This window comes from Otolemur garnettii, unplaced genomic scaffold (assembly GCF_000181295.1).
Source record: "Otolemur garnettii isolate 467f Iridium unplaced genomic scaffold, OtoGar3 scaffold00230, whole genome shotgun sequence".
Taxonomy (NCBI): domain Eukaryota; kingdom Metazoa; phylum Chordata; class Mammalia; order Primates; family Galagidae; genus Otolemur; species Otolemur garnettii.
Genome location: NW_003852625.1, coordinates 1,240,086 through 1,247,634, shown reverse-complemented (window position 1 = coordinate 1,247,634; position 7,549 = coordinate 1,240,086).

Here is a 7,549-nt window from a genome sequence, read left to right as displayed (position 1 = left end):
GGGTGTGCGGGGCTCTAGCAAGTGATTCTGTGCCTGCCCAGAGCAGTGGGAAGTCCTCTGCTGCCACCTGCCACTAGCAGGAGGTGTGCAGCTTTAGCAAGCAGTTATGCACCTGCCCAGAGCCCTGGAGCAGGGATCTACTCTGCCGCCCATAGAGCACACGGCTCTAGCAAGCAGTTCTGGGCCCTCCCAGAGTGGGGGACTCATCTGCAGCCACCTGCGGGGGTGTGCTAGGCTCTAGCAAGTACTTCTGTGGCTGCCTGGAGCAGGAGAACTCCACTCCGGCCACCCGCTGCCCGCCGGAGGCTTGTGGCTCTAGCAACCAGTTCTGGACCTGTCCTGAGCCCTAGGGCGGGGTTCTTCTCTGCCACCCGTGGGGTGCGCGGCTCTAGCAAGCAGTTCTAGGCCCTCCCAGAGTGGGGAACTCGTCTGCCGCCACCAGCGGGGGTGCGCTAAGCTCTAGCAAGTGATTCTGTGGCTGCCCAGAGCAGGGGAACTCCACTCCAGTGACCCGCCGCCCGCGGGAAGCTTGCAGCTCTAGCAATCAGTTCTGGACCTGCCCAGAGCCCTGGGGTAGGGTTCTGCTCTGCCGCCCGTGGGGTGCGTGGTTTTAGCAAGCAGTTCTAGGCCCTCCTGGAGTGGGGGACTCGTCCACCGCCACCGGCAGGGGTGTGCTAAGCTCTAGCAAGTACTTCTGTGGCTGCCCGGAGCAGGGGAACTCCACTCCGGTGGCCTGCCACCTGCGGGAAGCTTGCAGCTCTAGCAATCAGTTCTGGACCTGCCCAGAGCCCTGGGGCAGGGTGCTTCTCTGCCGCCCGTGGGGTGCGCGGTTCTAGCAAGCAGTTCTAGGCCCTCCCGGAGTGGGGGACTTGTCCGCTGCCACCGACGGGGGTGCGCTAAGCTCTAGCAAGTACTTCTGTGGCTGCCCGGCACAGGGGGCTTCTCTGCGGCCGCCCGCCACCCGCGGGAGGTGGGCGGGTCTAGTAAGCAGTTCTGGGGCCCGCTTTGTACCTGTATTTTATGTTCTTAAATGATCTTCCTTGGATTTATAGCTTGCCGAACTTCTTTCTGGGCTCAGCTCCCGGTCTTTGGCTTCATAGATTCTGATTCCAACCAGTTTTTCTTCCTTTGTTCAGGAGCCTCTGACCAGGGTTGCTACCAGTCGGCCATCTTCCCAGAATCCTAATACTCTATTTTCAACCACTGATAGATCATCCATATAGAAAATCAATAAGGAAACAGTGGACTTCAACAATAGACTTAATAGACATACACAGAACATTCCATCCAACAGTAGCAAAATAAATATCAAGAAGCACGCACAGAACATTTTCCAGGACAAGTTATATGTTAGACCCCAAAATGAGTTTTAATAAATTTAAGAAGTATGAAATCTTGGCTTGGTACCCATAGCTCAGTGATTATGGTACCAGCCACATATACTGGGGGTGGTGGGTTCGACCCTGACCCAGGCCTACTAAACAACAATGACAACCACAATAAAAAAAATAGCTGGGAGTTGTGGCAGGCACCTGTAGCCCCTGCTACTTGGGAGGCTGAGGCAAGAGAATCGCTTGAGCCTGAGTTTGAGGCTGCTGTGAGCTGTGATGCCATGGCACTCTCCTGAGGAAGACATAGGTTAAAACTCTGTCTCAAAAAAAAGGAAGTATGAAATCTTATAAAACATCTTTGTGAACTACTAATAAGAAACTAGAAATCAATAACGAGGAAAACTCGCAAATACGTGGAAATTAAACACCACACTCTTGAGCAACCAATGGGTCAAAGAGCAAATACAAGGAAAATAGAAAAAGTTGAGACAAACAAAAATAGAAATAAAACATACCAAAATTTATGGCATGGGCGGGGAACCTGTGGCCTCAGGGCCACATGTGGCCTTCTGGTTCCTTAAGTGCAGCCTCTTGACTGAATCCAAATTTTAAAGAATAAAAACACTATGGCCTAGACCCAAGTGTTTTTTAGCCAGATTTGATAAAAAAATGTTTTATTGATAAAGGGATGCGGTGGTACTATTGAATATTAAGATCTGACATTTATTAAGTAGTTATATATGTCTATAGCATTGTACTATATGTTTTAAGCATTATCTGATGTAATCTTCAGAATGGTTTAGTGCGATGGATACTGTCATTATCCTAATTTTACAAATGAGGAAATTTTGGCCAGAGGTTACAAAACTTAGCCAGAAGTTACATAATTTGCCCAAGTTTGTCCATGTTGTAGGTGGAAAAGCTTGGATTCTAAGTCTGTCCAACATCAGAGAATGTTTATTTTACCACATGACTGGTGGTAAATAAAGTTCTATGCTCATTCTAAGGAATGAATTGTTGTACCTGCTTAGTTTTATAAATTAAACTGTGTTTGTCCTGTAACATATGCATATGTGTATATCTCATGTTTTTGTATACCTCCACAGGGATATTAGCCCAAATACTTACTTGCTTTTTAATTGTGGTTATTATAGTTTTTCTTATTTTGAGAAATTTGGAGGATTGCATGTTTGAAATAATAAACATTATGTACCATGGTATGTCCCAATCCTTGAATTCTAAATCCTTCAGGAAATATTGACTACCTACTTTGTGTTAAGCATTCTGTATTAGGGCCATATATCTTTTAGTGAGTATGGTAGATACTATTACCCTGAAGGGGCTCACAATCATTGCATTATTCCATATAAAGTGCCTTAAGAGTCCTCATTCCTAAGCTTTCTATGGCTCTTAAAAATGTAAATATTTTACAGAGATTATTACTTACTTTGATGGCTAATTTTGTGTGTCACCTTGACTGGACTAGGAAATGCCCATATAGCAGGTAAAACATTGTTTTGGGGTGTATCTGTGAAGATGTTTCCAGAAGAGATTAGCCTTTGAATTGGTGGACTAAGGATGAGAAGATCACCCTCCCCAGTCCTAGTGGGCATCATCCAATCCATTGAGTACCCAAAAAGAACAAAATGGTAGGGGAACGTTGAATTTCCTCTCTCTGCTTGAGGCTGGACATCCATTTTCCTCTGCTCTTATACATCAGTGCCCCTAAGTTTGGCTTTTGGACTCAGACTAGGACTTATACCATTGACTCTCTGAGTTCTCAGGCCTTTGGTCTTGCACTGGAATGGCCAGGTGGCAGATTATGGGACTTCTCAGCCTTCATAATCATATGAGCCAATCCATCCTTCATAATAAATTTCTTTTCACATATGTCTAAATATCCTATTGGTTCTGTTTCTCTATAGAACCCTGGCTAATACACCATTGTATTTTCGAAGTATATAACATGTTTGCTTTCATATATTCATAGCTGGAGGGGAATTTCTCCCTGAATCATACCTTGAGTCCTAGATGATAATTTAGATGAGACATTGGACTTCAGAATTTTGAGTCAATGCTGGAATGAGTAAAGATCTTGGGATCTGTTGAGCTGGAATAATGTACTTTGCATGTGAGGAGGACATGAATTTTGGGTGATAGGTAAAACACCACTGACTGAAATTTATGTGTTAGAATGCTAATCCCCAATGCTATGGTATTAGGAAATGAGGCCTTTGGGGGTAATTAGATTATGAGGTCAGATCCTTCATGGTTGGATTAGTGCCCTTAGAAAAGAAACCTCAGAAAGCTCACTCGCCACTATTGACATGTGAGGGCACAGCGAGAAGTAAGCTATACATGAATCAGGAAGTAGACTATCACTAACAAATCTGCTATTACCTTGATCTTGGAGTTCCTAGCCAATTTTTGCTTGCAAGCCACCTAGCCCACAGTATTTGTTTACAGCAGCCCCAGTAGACTAAAGCCTACTATTTGATTTACACCTCACCTGCTTTTAAAATAGTATCGTGGTTTCCAATAAAAGTAATGAGTAATCTCTCACTCCAAATATCCATTTGAAAAAGAATGAGAGCCAAGTAATGATGAGTTGGGGGAATAATTATAGCAGAAATCTCAGACTAAAGTAAGTTACTACAATTCTGTTTAAAACTTAGTTCTGAGCCTCTGGGCAGATAAGGAATACATTAGTTCACCATGATTCTTTTCTCTAGGCTTAGGACATCATTCAGTACTGCATTTGCTGAAACTTAAGAGCAGTAAACTGTTACATGTTGTGCAGAGAATACAGAATTTGCAGTAAGACATATCCTTTAATGCCCAGTTCTCTTACTGGCTGTGGGACTTTCTCCTAATTTCACCTTTCTATATGGCTAATGGCGCCACATAGAACTGAGTATGTGAAGTGGGCATTGTGTAGATTGCTAGCACTTGGTTCAAAATAAGTTTCCTCCATTGGAGTATAAACACAGAAATACTCCAATGTATTTGGACATGGCCAGGGATATTTTGTTATGAAAATTATACCCTAATTCAGATGGTGTAATTACATTGTTTAGCCATAGGATTACATGTAAGTAGGTACTAAACTTTCCCTTCTGAATGAGTATCATCTATTTAAAAGTCTAGTAGTTGCTCAGTTGAAAATCCGTATTTTTTCCATAATAAAAGAGATGATTTTAAGCCAGAGGTACTAAGATAACTTCTTAGCAACCAAATAACTTTAATGTAGTTCCTATAGAACAGTAACTAGATTTCTGCACAGAAGTAATTTATGCCCTTTCTTCAAATTCATCTTTCATTCTCTCAGTTGATAAATTTGCCTTGTGCTTCATTGAGAAGCCATCAGTTGTGAACTCCCTAACCTTCCCACTTAGAAACGTAACTACCTTTATACCTATTGAATTGTTTAGCACAGTTACAGTGGAAGATGTGCCTTTCTATTTTCAAAGGCACATAAAACCCCCTACTAAGTACTTCACTTCTGGGGAGGGAGTGATAATTCTTCCCGAATCTTTGATTTTTCCTTCTCTATCCTGATTATTGCCTTCAGCATTTGCTAATAGATCCCATTTGAAAGCAGCTGTAGAACTCTCACATTACTTCAAGCAATTGGTTCATTTCTCCCCCTTGCCTTCAAACCCAAATCTCTTAAGAGAGTGCTTTATCACCTCTCACTCATTCCTAAACTCTATTTTAGCTTCCTACATCATCTTTTCACTGACATTGATTGCTCATATCAGAATTACTATGGATCCCATGTGTCAGATGTGGTTGGTTTTTTTTTTTTTTTTTTTTTTTGAGACGGAGCCTCAAGCTATCCCCCTGGGTAGAGTGCCATGGCATCACGCTCACAGCAACCTCCAACTCCTGGGCTCAAGCGAGTCTCCTGCCTCAGCCTCCCAAGTAGATGGGACTACAGGCGCCCGCCACAACGCCTGGCCATTTTTTGGTTGCAGCCATCATTGTTGTTTGGCGGGCCCAAGCTGGGGATTCGAACCCGCCACCTTAGGTGTATGTGGCTGGCGCCTTAACTGCTTGAGCCACAGGCGCCAAGCCTGTGGTTGGTTATTTATGCTCAACTTTTTTGACTTCTCAGTAGCTTTTATCATAGTTGATCCCTTCCTCTGTGAAACATTCTCCTTTCTCAACTTTTTTGTGACACTGTAGTATCTCATTTTGTCTCCTTATCCTGCAACTATTCCTACCCTACTTCTAAATGAGTAGTTCTCAACCTTTAGTGTACATTAAAATCACTTGGGAAGCTTATTAAAACATAGATTTGGGGGCCTCATTCTGAGAGGTTCTAATGTTATAGTTTTGGATGAAGCGTAGGAATTGTATCTTTAACCAGCATACCAGAAGATTATGATGGCTTATGAATCTCACTTTTGAGAAACATTTCTTCTTTGGTCTCATTTCTGTGTCTCTCCTCTGACTGTACTTTCTCCTTTGGAGAGCTCATCCATTTCTGTGTCAATGTTTCTTGACCCTGGCTGCATATATAAATATAATCACCTTTGGAACTTTTGAAAAATGCCAGTGCCCATTCCAGACCAATTAAATCAAAACTCAAGGGGTGGGACTGAGATTTTAGTACTTTTAAAAGTTTCGCAGTTTATTCTCATTTGTAAGCAGGACTGAAAACCACTCACTCATCTGTAGCCTTAGACCCTTTATTTTTAGCTCAACTCTTTCTTCGGGGTTTCAAATCTATGTATTCAGTTGCCTACTTGATATCACATTGTTCTGTCTCAGACATCTCAAATCTAAAATGTCCGGTAAAGAACTATTGAGTTTGTATCCTGTACTTAAGCACATTTATACTTTTAGAAGTGGCACATGACAGGAAACAGGGGGAAAAAATCTTTGATAGTTTTTAAGCCGCATTTTCCATACTCAACGTCATTAGGAAGATTTGTTAGTTTTACTTTCAGAATTTATCTCAATGCTATCTCATTCTCTCCCTCTCTGCTGTCATAAGTTTAGTCCAAACCACAATCCTTCCTTATCTGGAATCCTGTCCTTGCTTCTACATTTGCTTCTCCTAATCTGTGTTCCAAATGGCAAGCTCTAGTGAGCTATTAAAGACAAATTATCATGTCATCCCTTGCTGAAAACATCTCACTTAGAATCCTGACTTACCTCTCCAACTTCAGCTCTACTATCTTTCTTCTCCCAAATTATCATGCTTCAGTCACGTGGGCCTCTTTACTTTTTGCTGACCTCACCAATGTATTAGGCCCTTCGTGTGGTGCCTGAAATGCAATTCCCCTGTGGCTCACTTCCTATTCATCTTTAAAGTCAAGAGTTTTCCCCCTGCTATTCTTTAACACTGTAACCTGTTTATTTCTTTCATTAGTAGTTCTCAATGTGACAATTTATATGTTTATAACACTTCCACATTAGCTTATAAGATTTGTTAAGACTGAGATCTTAATGTATCTTGTTCATTATTATTTCTTTAGCAGCTAACACAGTACCTGGTGCCTAATAGGAGTTCAGTACAAATTTGAGTTATAAGTGAATAATTCAATTAATATTCCCAGATAATTACATGAAATGACTCCCTGAACCTCCCCTTCCTATTCACTGACCTTAGCAAATTGCAGTTCACCTTACAGAGAGCATTTTTCAGGGGACCTTTTGCACATGCCCCCCTTCACCCTTCTACACATACTAGCTTTAGCTCTCTTTTACACATTCTCATATGCTTTTAAAAATTCTTTCCCTAGTAAGTATTGGTTTAATCAATGAATAGTACATCAAGAAATCTGAAAGTATATCAAGTTTTAGAAATGTCAGCGATGGAATTATTCCTATGTACTGCAGTTTTCAAGATAATATAATAAAGGCTGTAAAGAAATACTAAACCCTGGGAAAACTATATTTAGATCATATAGTTTGATTCATAGATGTTCAAGTCTATAAATTCACAAGCCAAATGTTTTTCATTAAATTGTGTAAAATTTTTATGCAGTTTTAACTTCTCAATTGTGTGAAAATAGTTAAGTAATGTTGAAAAGGAGACCATTACAAGAGCATTTTCAGGAGAAGAAGAGGAGAGAGAGGATAACATTTTGAGGAGATATTTAGAAAACTGATGCCTAAGAATATGGGGAGGGGGGAGGGAGAAGGGAGGGGGGAATGGGTGGAGGGAGGGGGTTTGGAGGGATTACTTCTGAGGTTTACCTTATAGG